Source organism: Procambarus clarkii, chromosome 5 (assembly GCF_040958095.1).
Source record: "Procambarus clarkii isolate CNS0578487 chromosome 5, FALCON_Pclarkii_2.0, whole genome shotgun sequence".
Lineage (NCBI taxonomy): Eukaryota > Metazoa > Arthropoda > Malacostraca > Decapoda > Cambaridae > Procambarus > Procambarus clarkii.
In genome coordinates this window covers 25,465,389-25,479,696 of record NC_091154.1, presented here as the reverse complement: position 1 = coordinate 25,479,696, position 14,308 = coordinate 25,465,389, and the positions used below count along the sequence as shown (strand labels likewise).

At 40.1% G+C, this 14,308-nt stretch overlaps 1 long non-coding RNA gene across 1 annotated transcript; it reads left to right on the top strand.

Moving 5' to 3' along the window:
• The first annotated feature begins 2,688 nt into the window (after positions 1–2,688).
• On the top strand, positions 2,689–9,203 carry LOC138352380 (uncharacterized). Its single transcript, XR_011222788.1, has 3 exons — positions 2,689–2,855; positions 5,921–5,993; positions 9,021–9,203. It is a non-coding gene; the product is annotated as an uncharacterized lncRNA (long non-coding RNA).
• Positions 9,204–14,308: the final 5,105 nt, after the last annotated feature.

Below are 14,308 nucleotides of genomic sequence, written 5' to 3'. Positions count from 1 at the left end.
GGGCAGGGCGGGGTACATAATATCTGATCTTAGAAAGAATGCCCACAGTTTTTGAAACTTTTTTTGATATATTTAGAATGTGTCCCTGGAAATTCAGCTTGAGGTCAATGAGAATGCCAAGGAACTTGCCATCTAATTTGTTACAAATTTGGGTATTGTTTATTTTGAGATTTATTTGATTAGAGGATTTATTGCCAAACAGAATATAGAAAGTTTTGTCAATGTTAAGGGTGAGTTTGTTGGCAGTTAGCCAAAGATGGACTTTATTTAGCTCAGTATTTACTGTGGCATTTAGAGCAAGGGGGTCAGGACTGGAGTAAATGAAGGTTGTGTCGTCAGCAAATAGAATTGGTTTGAGGTGTTGGGAGGCATTTGGAAGGTCATTAATGTAGACGAGAAAGAGGATCTGTGGTGAGAGTGATGGACACCGCCTTGAACACTATCTACGTGAATGTGAACACCTGAGAGAAATCAGGACTATGTGTAGAATAATAAACCCCACATTGTTTGAGTTAGGAAAACACTATTTGTCAAATATTGATACTGTTCTTAAAAGATTCCCCTATTTTGCACCCGCAAGATAACGTAAGCTTTTAAGGGTTGATAGATGTTAATCTTCTTGTTTGAGGAGCTGTTCACTTAGACAGTTAAGCAAGTCCCAGCTGTGTCTGGGTACAAGTGACAAGATGAACAACCCAGCTGGTTTTCTTCCTATTGGGGAGTGTTGTACATGCTGCTATGGCGGTATGTCCACTCACAAGATGAGTGGCGCTGCCCAATACTGTCACTATGGCGGTGTGTCCACTCACAAGATGAGTGGCGCTGCCCAATAAACTCGCCCCTCGGGGCAAAATTTAAAAATTTAGAAGAACAGTCACTGACACACAAAGGCCAGAAAGCACGAGTATAAAGGGTTCAGAACTGAGAATTATATTTACGACAGGATTAACATCCACTAGACAGTGTGACATTGTAATTGCCAGGATCAGGCTGAGATATCTATGACAAGTGGCTGCAGAAAATGACTCCCAATGATGAACATTCTAACTGAACAAGAGCTGGGACATGTACTCTCCAACACTATATCTGCGATTGCCCTGTTATAAGTGACTTTAGACCAAACGGTATGAGGTACTTTGAGCTCTGCAATTACTTCATACACTCAGGAATATTGGAAGATATTCTTATGCTGTACCAAGATTTTGTTAGTGGGGCTAATAGCCTTACATTTTATGTTCTCAACTGATTTTTGTCCAGTGTTGATTTTGTTTTTGTATTGAGGCTGGTATTTTCTCCCCTGATTCCATGTATGACTAACCATCTCGTAAGATGGGAATATTAAATTAGCTTATAGCTAGTTGTTTATCTACACTGTAATATATCATATAAAATAAGGTAGCAGCACATTGCTGTGTATACCTAAGCTTGCTAATAATAATAATATTGTATATACACAAATAAGTTTAGATCATTTATTATGTACTCCATACCCATTTTGTGGGCAGTAGTGGAAATATAGGGTTAGAGGAACATAATTACTCTCTCATCTATCCTTATCTCAACTATGGTATTTGTGCTTGGGGTTCTACTACCCAAAATCGTTTACGTCCTCTAATTATCCAACACAAGGCTGCTATTAGGACAATCTCTAACTCTGGCCCCAGACATCACTCGGTACCCTTACTCAAATCTCTGAATATGTTAGATATTAAGTCACTGCACATTCTCTCATGTGTATTATACATATATAAAACGCTGAACTGTAATGCCAATCTTGACCTCAAAAGCTTCATTGAAGGTTGTAACAGAACCCAAGAGCACCACACCAGAAATAAATACAGTTTTGATATTCCAAGAGTACGAATTAGTCAAACTAGAAATGCTTTACAAATTAAGGGACCTCGAATGTGGAATGACCTTCCCAATCATGTTAGACTGTACCTCTCCCAACCAGGTTAAGATAAAAACTAAGTATCACCTAATTAACTCACTGTAACTTACCTCACCCCTAAATGTCAACCCATGTCTACGGTTTTTTACAATGCTGTTTGTTGACCAAATTGTATTTTTGCTTTTTTTCTGCCATGTTTCCCCCCCCCCCTTTTTTCATTTTTATCTGATGTTTTCACAACACAATTTATACTTTAATCTAAGTAAGTATTAAGTTTTAGTCTTAGTGTTTTTCCTGCCCGAAACGTTTTGCGTAATAGTGGCTTTAGGCATTGTATGTATTAGCTCTATCTATGAATCCATCAACTTTTGTATTTCACCTTGTATGTACTGTATGTACTTTACCTGCTGTGTCTGGGTACAAGTGACAGGATGAACAACCCAGCGGGTTTTCTTCCTATTGGGAAGTGTTGTACATTCTGCTATGGCGGTATGTTCACTCACAGGATGAGTGGCGCTGCCCAATAAACTCGCCCCTCGGGGCAAAATTTAAATTTAATTTACTTTACCTGAATAAATGCAGCTGTGTCTGGGTACAAGTGACAGGATGAACAACCCAGCGGGTTTTCTTCCTATTGGGGAGTGTTGTACATTCTGCTATGGCGGTATGTTCACTCACAAGATGAGTGGCGCTGCCCAATAAACTCGCCCCTCGGGGCAAAATTTAAAATTTAAATCGACCATAAGTACAGTTTCTAAATTAAACCTAAATGAATAAATAAAACAAAGAAACGGCACCGTCGCAATGTTAGTGGAGATGTGGCACCGCCGCCTTTATTATGACTGAGAGTGGCGGGTAAAGTGTTGCTCGCCTTCATGTAAGCTGGCCCCAGCCACTTGGTCGTCGTCGCTCTCAACCAACAACTTCATGTAAGCAGCCCTATCACACACAAGCACAAGCTCTGGTAATTATCAGTAAATTGTAGCGAGTATGTTGAAAGTAAATATACGATTGTCTTCTCACATCTGGTGCACATCATCTATTGTAACAGATTTGTTGTCAGATCATCTCCCTAGAGTGACTACTCTATGTATAGTTTTAGTTTAGTTCATTTATTATGCACCCCATACCCATCTTGTGGGTGGTAGTGGAAAAGGTTAGAGGCACATAATGGGCTCAGGGACTGAACCCCACAATTCTATTTATTTATAAATAAATAAATATAAATATGTTTATTCAGGTAAGGTACATACATACAAGTGATGTTACATTAATGGACTGATATATAGATAGAGCTAGTACATACAATGCCTAAAGCCACTATTACGCAATGCGTTTCGGGCAATTTATTTATTTATTTATTTATATACAAGAAGGTACATTGGGTTTGTGAGACTACATAGCATGGTAATTTACAATCTTGTAAAGCCACTAGTATGCGCAACGTTTCGGGCAGAGCTAAGCAAGTTACAATCTTGATGAGCTAGTTACAAAATTCAATACACATCACATTATGAATGGGTTCGAGGTCGACCACAGGTACAGTTTCTAAATTAAGCAATTGACATATGGAGAGCTAGTGTCACAATTGATGTGTGTGTCATGTACACCGTCCCCCATCCAGTGGGCAGCGGTGGATAGGTTACAATCACTTAGTTACTACCTACAGTTAGCAAACTGGGAATATTTGGCAAAGATTTCTGGTAGTAGATCATTTTGAATGAAATATTTATACACATTTGGAATACTTCGAAACTTTTTCTTCCTTCTATTGATACTCGTCCCTCTCTCTGGCTTCGTTATGTTGATGACATTTTGCCTTATGGCCTCATGACCTTAGTCTTTTTCCAGCCTTTCCTCTCCTCTCATAACAATCTGGCTCCTTCCATCCATTTCAAATTTGAATGGGAATCTAATTCCCTCCTTCATTTTCTTGATGTTCACAGCTCTGTGTCCGGGTTCTCTTTCTCTGTCTACCGCAAACCCATGCATAGTTGCATGTACATTCACTTCTTTTTCCTACCATCCTCCTGTTAAGAAAAGTGTCCTCATCTCTCTCTTCCTCCTCGCTCTACGCATCAGCGACCCTCAGTTTCTTGATTTCTGAAATTGCCTTTATCTACAAATCATTCTCTCGCCTTGGTTACCCTTTGTATTTTATCAACTGTGTCTATTCTCAGGCTAAACAAAATTTCTTTCATCCTAAACCTGCTTTCAACACTACTAGCACTGTGCTCTGCCTTCCCTTCATATCTGAACTCAAAACTTTTACTAATATCTTTCATCCTCTTGACATAAAGCTCGCCTTTCGACAAACTAACACACTTCGTAGGTATTTAGTTCACATTGCTCCTCCTGCTTCTAATGCTGCTGGTGTCTATTGTTTCCTGTTCGTCTCGTCCTCTCAATACTTTGGTGAAACTGGTCGTACACTTAATGACAGACATAAAGAACACAAAAGAAGTGTTAAGTCTTGCAGACACAAACAATGCTCTCTTCTGTCATGTTAGGGATTCTAATCATCCTTTTAATTGGTCTTCCTCCAAAATAATCTTTCCTGCCTCTATTCTACACAGATGTTGTCTTGTTGAATCGGCTCTAATACACAATGTACCCAACATGAACTTGAGTCCTGCTGTTGACTTGCTGTTGACTCTTCCCTTTCACAGTATATACTCAAATGCTCTAAACTTTCTAACAAATGTGACCTAACATAAGCTTACCCTTCAATTTATCTTTCTCTTTTCTTTTTCTTTCCCTTGTTTTCTCTTACGATCCCTTTCTTATTCCTATTACTATCCCTTTTATTACACCTTACCTTTCGTACCTTTTGCCATGCATTTTTTCTTCCGCTTAGATTTTCTTCTCCTCGCCTCTTTTTTGTCTATTTATTGTCTTCGCCTCCTTCCCTCATCCACAGCACCACTCCTGTGCCAGGTAAGTCCGCTACGGGCTCACCATAGCCCGTTGCTGCTTGGAACTTGTTCCGAGTAGCTGAATCTATAACAACAACAACAACTTCCCTCATCACAATTGACTTGAGAATGGTCCAGGACGAACCGAAACGTCGTCGTCCCCTCACTTTCTAATGTGGGGTTTGGTCAACATATTTCAGCCACGTTATTGTGACTCCTCATCTGCATATTATGCATACAATTTAATTGATATAAGCAATCATACTTGTTTATTTGTAACTTAAGTATGTGTTTCTTGTAAGAGATTTTAATTAGAAAGTGTCTTGTTTAGAAAATTATCAATCGCCCACACCTGTGGTGGATATTTTCCCACACCATCTGCAATGGACTGATTACTGGATGCTGGCTTGGCTGAGATGTTACCAGCTGGTGACTTTGCACATGCACACTGAAGACTATTTTGTTTCCAGTTTTATGTGAATTATTTCTTTTGAGTGATTTTGCAGCATCTGTTAGCTGTTTTGGTTCTTTGCTTTCATGAATAATGGAATTGAAGCTCTATCAGCAACATAGCTATAGGGAGCTACCGGGGCTTGCTCAGAAATGGGTGTTCAGTTCATTCAGCTGATTTGATTTAATATGCAACCTCCTGTACCTAAAAATATTCCTCTGTAATATGTGGTTATGTATATTTTTTTAATAAATTTATTATTGCTATTCTTTTTATTGTATTGTTATTACATTAATTTTTCTCTGACTTTTCTTTTGTTATTACATTAGTTTTTTTCCTCTTGGCTTTCTATTCTGTCAGCATTTCTCCATGGCTTATAATTTTCAAGATTGGAAAATTGATAACATGATGAACCACACCAGCTATCTCCTAATCTACAGCTTTCAATTAGATAATTATAATAGCTTAATACTATTTATTATTCAAATTTAATTTACACCCCCCCCAAAAAAAATATTAATTGTTTATTATTGATGAATAAGGTAGCTACTAAGGTAGTAATGTTGTGTGTTGTGAAATACAATCCAGTATTACATATGAATAACATTGTTAAAGTGTCATCTGGCTTTGATATGCAGTCTCATGTTCTGTAATATATTTCAGCAGAACTTCACTTGGTCATCATGAGTGAATTTAAAATTCATCACCATGTGAGTGAGCTGTTTTCCATTTTAGGGTGAGTAAATAATTTATGTAATTGATAACTATCATACATTATCAGTTATTTGTTACTATAATTGAAAAAATCTTAAATTTAACATTTATGCATTCAATAACTATGATATATAATTGTAGATGCACATACAATAACTGCATTTATGCATACAATAACTACAATATATATATATACATATATATATAATATATAATATATAATATATATATATATATATATATATATATATATATATATATAATATATATATATATATATATATATATATATAATATATATATATATATATATATATATATATATATATATATGCGAACAAGCCTGAATGGTCCCCCAGGACTATATGCCGAATGAAAACTCACACCCAGAAGTGACTCGAACCCATACTCCCAGAAGCAACGCAACTGGTAACTACAGGGCGCCTTAATCCGCTTGACCATCACGGCCGTCAAAAGGAAGTGATAGCCAGGCTATTTGAGCCACTTCCCCGACGGCAACTCGGATGGTAATCTTGGCATAGCATTTCACCAAATCACCTCATTCTTTGGGGCACACGTGAGGAACACAAATGCGAACAAGCCTGAATGGTCCCCAGGACTATATGCGAATGAAAACTCACACCCCAGAAGTGACTCGAACCCATACTCCCAGAAGCAACGCAACTGGTAACTACAGGGCGCCTTAATCCGCTTGACCTCACGGCCGTCAAAAGGAAGTGATAGCCGAGGCTATTTGAGCCACTTCCCCGACGGCAACTCGGATGGTAATCTTGGGCATAGCATTTCACCAAATCACCTCATTCTTTGGGGCACACGTGAGGAACACAAATGCGAACAAGCCTGAATGGTCCCCAGGACTATATGCGAATGAAAACTCACACCCCAGAAGTGACTCGAACCCATACTCCCAGAAGCAACGCAATGGTAACTACAGGGCGCCTTAATCCGCTTGAACCATCACGTCCGTCAAAAGGAAGTGATAGCCGAGGCTATTTGAGCCACTTCCCCGACGGCAACTCGGATGGTAATCTTGGGCATAGCATTTCACACAATCACCTCATTCTTTGGGGCACACGTGAGGAACACAAATGCGAACAAGCCTGAATGGTCCCCAGGACTATATGCCGAATGAAAACTCACACCCCAGAAGTGACTCGAACCCATACTCCCCAGAAGCAACGCAACTGGTAACTACAGGGCGCCTTAATTGGCGCCCTGAATGGTCCTGGGGACCATTCAGGCTTGTTCGCATTTGTTGTTCCTCACGTGTGCCCCAAAGAATGAGGTGATTTGGTGAAATGCTATGCCCAGATTAACCATCCGAGCTTGCCGTCGGGGAAGTGGCTCAAATAGCCTCGGCTATCACTTCCTTTTGACGGCCGTGATGGTCAAGCGGATTAAGGCGCCCTGTAGTTACAGTTGCGTTGCTTCTGGGAGTATGGGTTCGAGTCACTTCTGGGGTGTGAGTTTTCATTCGCATATAGTCCTGGGGACATTCAGGCTTGTTCGCATTTGTGTTCCTCACGTGTGCCCCAAAGAATGAGGTGATTTGGTGAAATGCTATTGCCCAAGATTACCATCCGAGTTGCCGTCGGGGAAGTGGCTCAAATAGCCTCGGCTATCACTTCCTTTTGACGGCCGTGATGGTCAAGCGGATAAGGCGCCCTGTAGGTTACCAGTTGCGTTGCTTCTGGGAGTATGGGTTCGAGTCACTTCTGGGGTGTGAGTTTTCATTCATATATATATATATATATATATATATGTGGCACAACTCTTCTAAACACGAGAGTGAAGTATACAACTTTAGAACACTTTCCCACCAGGAGACTCGAACCCTAGCCAGCACAGAAGCCTTCCAGCAACTGGCATAACAGGTACGCCTTAACCCGCTCCACCACCAGCTCAGACCCTTAAAAGAGATGGTAATTTCGGAGTATTTACCCCTCACTTGCTCTAGTGCTCTTGGGAGGTGGTGATCTTTGGTGTATTTAAATACTCCGAAATTACCATCTCTTTTAAGGGTCTGAGCTGGTGGTGGAGCGGGTTAAGGCGTACCTGTTATGCCAGTTGCTGGAAGGCTTCTGTGCTGGCTAGGGTTCGAGTCTCCTGGAGGGAAAGTGTTCTAAAGTTGTATACTTCACTCTCGTGTTTAGAAGAGTTGTGCCTTAAGCATAGACACTGTGTCTTCCCATATTAACAGGGACTTGATGAAATTAACGTCTAAATGACCCCTCACTTGCTCTAGTGCTCTTGGGAGGTGGTGATCTTTGGTGTATTTAAATACTCCGAAATTACCATCTCTTTTAAGGGTCTGAGCTGGTGGTGGAGCGGGTTAAGGCGTACCTGTTATGCCAGTTGCTGGAAGGCTTCTGTGCTGGCTAGGGTTCGAGTCTCCTGGTGGGAAAGTGTTCTAAAGTTGTATACTTCACTCTCGTGTTTAGAAGAGTTGTGCCTTAAGCATAGACACTGTGTCTTCCCATATTAACAGGGACTTGATGAAATTAACGTCTAAATGACCCCTCACTTGCTCTAGTGCTCTTGGGAGGTGGTGATCTTTGGTGTATTTAAATACTCCGAAATTACCATCTCTTTTTAAGGGTCTGAGCTGGTGGTGGAGCGGGTTAAGGCGTACCTGTTATGCCAGTTGCTGGAAGGCTTCTGTGCTGGCTAGGGTTCGAGTCTCCTGGTGGGAAAGTGTTCTAAAGTTATATATATATATATATATATATATATATATATATATATATATATATATATATATATATATATATATATATATATATATATATATATATATATATATATATATATATATTATATATATATATTATATATATTATATATATATTATTATATATATATTATATATATATATATATATATATTATATATATATATATATATATATATATTATATATATATATATATATATATATAATATATATATATATATATATATATATATATATATATAAATAAATAAAATGGCTGATGCAGAAAATTTGCTTAAAATATTCTTACTTCCAGGATCCAATCAGATGCTGCTGAGAAATACACAGAAACCTTAGGTCAGTCTGTTCAGAGATATATGAACACACAAGTGTCGGCTTCAAGTGCAGTGCGCATCTTGTCTGAGAATGCCCCTGACCCACAAGCCTTCCTCAGTAAATATGATGAACTCAAGAGTCGCAAGTAAGTTCAAGAATACATTATAAACTTACCTCGTGATATTTATGATACTATAGGTTAACTTGTAAGCTTTATTTAGCCTGTTGTAATTAATTGGAGGTAAAGAATGTGTGTATATCTAATAGTAAGTGAACATTTATTTGTATATATTATTTGGAGGAAGCCTCTTGTGGCATCCTGAAGCTACAATGCTGATAAAGTGCCAATCAACTAGGTGACCATCAGTCACAGAATTTTTTTCAGGCCTACTGGGAACCATGAGCCAGAACCTGGCCCCCCTGCTCTTGATTTTATCTTGCTTTTACCCCCTGCCCTGCATATATCATAGTGCGACTGGTCTCTGCACCTCTTTAGAGGTGCAAAGATCAGTGGCACTATGATTTTTTTTAGAAGCAAAGAGAGTATTGAGAGGAATACTTTATTTTCTGTGCACCAGAGGTTTGTCACATAGAGAGATTAGCGAGAGCTGATATAGATAGATCACGACTGTCGGTAGTCGGCGACTTCAACTTGAAGTCCATAGACTGGGAGGCATATGAAGTTAGAACAGAGGATTTTTGGACTTGTAGATTTGTAAACCTCATCCTGGAAACATTCATGTTTCAAGATGTTAAACAAGCTACAAGGATGAGGGAAGGGGGATGTTCCCTCCATGCTGGATTTGATATTTACCAGGAAAGTGGAGAGAGATTTGACATTCAGTACCTCCCTCCCTTGGGTAAAAGTGACCATGTCTTTTTGGGAATTAAGTGTGCAATGCGTTATAATCTAAAAGAAAATGAGGTTGAAGCAGTTGAAAAGCCTGATTTCAGGAGAGGTCATTATGGGGAACTCGGATATTTCTTTAAGGAATTTGACTGGAAAGACTTGCTGTTAGGACATGAAGTAAATGAGATGTAGGTAAAGTTTTGTGAAATATATGATAAAGGCACACAAAAATTTATACCAAAGCAGAGATGCAGAACTAGGAAACAGGACTGGTTCAACAGAAATTGCAAGAGGGCCAGAGACCAAAAGACACAAAAAATGGAATCAATATAGAAAGAGGCCAAAACCCCCAAGCATACCAAAGATACAAAGATGCGAGAAACAACTACATGGCAGTGAGGAGCGAGGCAGAATTTTTTTTTTAAAAAGGATTGTGGAAAACTGTAAAACAGAACCAGGTCTATTCTATAAATTCATAAACAACAAATTGCAGGTAGAGGATAATATTTAGAGGTTGAAAATGGGAGATAGATTCATGGAAAATGAAAAGGAAATGTGTGAAACATTAAACGAAAAGTTCCAAAGTGTGTTTGTACAAAATGAAATCTTCAGGGAACCAGACACAGTAAGAATTCCAGAGAACATAGAGCACATAGAGGTGTCTAGATACAAAGTGGAAAAAAAAATGCTCAAGGAGCTAAGTAAGAACAAAGCAGTTGGTCCAGATGGAGTTTCACCATGGGTTCTGAGAGAATGTGCACCTGAGTTCAGCATTCCACTTCAACTGATTTTTCAGGCATCCCTGTGTACAGGAGTTATAGCTGATGTGTGGAAAAAGGCTAACATAGTTCCAATCTACAAAAGTGGCAGCAGGGAAGACCTCCTCAATTATAGACCTGTATCACTAACAAGTGTAATAGTCAAAATATTGGAAAAAATAATTAAAACTAAATGGGTAGAACATCTGGAGAAAAACGATATACAGGGGTACCTCGGTTTAAGAGTTTAATCCGTTCCTGGAGACAACTCGTATCCCGAAAACTCGTAACCCGAAAGTAATTTCCCCATAAGAAATAATGGGAAATTAATTAATCCATTCCAGACTACTCAAAAACCTTACTTCAAACTAAATTTTATAACTAATTCATCTAAATCTACACTACAAAACTATGTTCAAGTTATTACCATTGCTGATAAATGCTGTAGGTGTATGGAAGATGGTGAGGAGGAGGGGGGAGGAGGAGAGGAGTTACCCTGTTTGGAAGGGGAGTCCCCCTTCCATTATAACATCAGGCAGTGAGGACCTCTTGGGGGTGCATTCTCTGGCACATTTTGCCTGCATACCACTAGGTCCTGGTTGTGGCTCATTGCTCGATGTTCTCACAACATATCTGTCCATGGAAGCTTGTTTTTCCCTTCTTCACAAGATGTCTCTGTAGTGAGGCATTACATTGTCATGGAAAAGATTAATGCAACGGCCTACTACAGCTTTCTCTGGGTGAGTCTTTTCAATAAAAGTTTGCATTTCTTCCCACATCTGACACCACTTCTTAATGTCTACAGAAGGGACATTCGCTACTGCCGCCTCCTCCACTGGAGAAACATCCTCAGCTGGGTCTTCTTGCTGTTCCCTTTTGAAGGGCTAGGAGTTCTTCTGTGGTCAGTTTTTCATTGTCTTCTTCCACCAACTCCTCCACATCATCACCATCCAATTCCAAGCCCATTTGCTGGCCCAGAGTAACAATTTCCTCAACAATAGGCGCATCATTTACAGGCTCAAACCCCTCAAAGTCTAGTTCTGTCACACATTCAGGTCACAATTTTCTCCAGCCAGAGATCAGGGTTCTTTGAGTCACTTCTTGCCAGGTTTTGTCAACGAGTTTTAAAGAACTTCAAATGTTAAAATGGTGTTTCCAGAACTCTTTGAGGGTGAGGTTTGTGGCTTCAGTCACTTCAAAATATTTCTGGAAAAGTGCCCTTTCATAAAGTTTCTTAAAATTAGCTATGATTTTCTGGTCCATAGGTTAAATTAGAGGAGTGGTGTTAGGAGGAAGGAACTTTACTGTGAGAGATTTATTGTATCTGTGCAACAATTCATCTTCCAAGCCTGGAGGATGAGCAGGAGCATTGTCGAGGAGAAGCAGGGCCTTGAGTGGCAAATGTTTCTCCTGCAGATATTTTTCTATGGCAGGGCACACCACTTCATTCACCCACTCTGAAAAAAAAATCCTAGTCACCCATGCCTTATTATTAGCCCTCCACATCACACACATTTTATTTTTCTGCACTTTATACTGTTTGAAAACCCTTGGATTTTCAGAATGATACACTAGCAAGGGTTTAATTTTCAAATCGCCACTTTCGTTTGAACACAGCACAAGCGTAAACCTCTTTCATAGGCTTGTGTCCGGGCAATGCTTTTTCCTCCTTGGTAATGTATGTCCTCTTAGGCAACCTTTTCCAGAACAGTCCTGTTTCATCACAATTAAACACTTGTTGCAGTAGGTATCCCTCAGCCTCTGCAAACTCTTTAAATTCTTCAATAAATTTCTCAGCGGCTGGTTTGTCTGAGCTGGCAGCCTCCTCATGCCTCGCAACACTATGAATACCGCTTCTTTTTCTAAACTTCTCAAACCATCCCCTGTTTGCCTTAAAGTCTTTCTCTGCACTGATTCCAGGGGTTTTCTTTACAAGGTCTTTGTGCAATACCCTGGCTTTCTCACAAATGATGGCCTCCGAAACACTATCACCCGCTAACTCCTTGTTGTGTATCCAAATTAATAACAACTTTTCCACTTCCTCAATTATTTGTGTTATTCCAAATGATCTCTTGCTTTTCCTCTATTGTCATCCTGCCGGCTCCCCGACAGGGAAGCTGGTCGGCCAAGCGGACAGCACGCTGGACTTGTGATCCTGTGGTCCTGGGTTCGATCCCAGGTGCCAGCGAGAAACATTGGGCAGAGTTTCTTTCACCCTATGCCCCTGTTACCTAACAGTAAAATAGGTACCTGGGTGTTAGTCAGCTGTCACGGGCTGCTTCCTGGGGGTGGAGGCCTGGTCGAGGACCGGGCCGCGGGGACACTAAAAAGCCCCGAAATCATCTCGAGATAACCTCAAGAAGATCCTCACATGCGATTTCTTGCCTTGAACCTTACCACTGGCTTTTTTGGGGCCCATTGTGATCTATATTATAACAAATTTTATGCTCAAATAGCAAAAACTCCGAAAATAAACGGTAAATCCTTGTGAAGAATTCAGGCGGGATAGTCACTGGGCGCAAGGCACTGGCAAACTGAGCGGTGATCGCCGTGCCACCACGTGCTAGGTCGGCCCGTACGCGTATCAACAAACTCGTATCCTGAGGCAACCCTCGTAACCCGATACAAATTTTCCGAGCAAATCCTGCTTGTAACCCGAAAAACTTGTAACTAGGGGCGCTCGTAATTCGAGGTACCACTGTACAGTGGCACCTCGATTAACGAATTTAATCCATTCTGGCACCGAGCTCGTCATGTGGAAAACTCGTCTTAAAAAACAAATTTCCCCATTTAAAATAAAGGAAATAAATTTAATCCGTTCCACTCCCAAAAACATCCATACTTGTATGACATTTTATAATGTAAATATAATGCTGCACATGTAATTATAAATGTTTTGTTGTACTGTTTTCATGTTTACTTTACCTCATGAAGAGTCGTTGCTGGTTTGAGGGAGATGATAGGGAGGTAGGAAGGAGAATCCACCTCTGAGTCAGGCAGGCTCTCTCTTCTTGGGAATTTCACCCCACTGGGACCGGGTTGTGGTTCACTATCACTGGCTCTTCTTTTTTCTACTTGCAAAGAACGTATCTATTGACAATTGCTTTTGTCTTTGTTTTAGGATGTTCCTAAAACGAGACAGCAAATTGTCATTAAACATTTTCACACACCGGGTTGTCACGGCTTTATCAGGGCAGCTTTTCCAAGAATCCGGTCACCTTTTCAAACATTCCCAACACTTCCCCGATCTCACTGGAAGAGGCAGCATCCTCCCTTACCTCCTCATTCCCTTACTAATGGTGCAAATTGTTGATGAGGACCTACCATACTCCCTTGTGAGATCAGTCACGCAGACACCACACTCATGCTTTGCAATAATTTCCTTCTTCAAATCCACAGTAATTGTGTCTTTCTTCCTCTTGATAACACTAGCAAGCAGCTTCTTTGGCAACATCATGCGTTGCAAATTGTTGTTACAAAGCCACAAAAAAAACAAAGAAAAGCACAAATAAATGCAGAGGGATGCTTGATGTGCGTGCTACAACAACACACTGGCGTCGGAGGCATCCGAGAATTTGCGAGAACCCGCAAGACGCTAGGAAGCACCATGTGGTTTTGCTCGTTAATAGAGGTGAAGCTCGTCAGTAGAGACAAATTTGC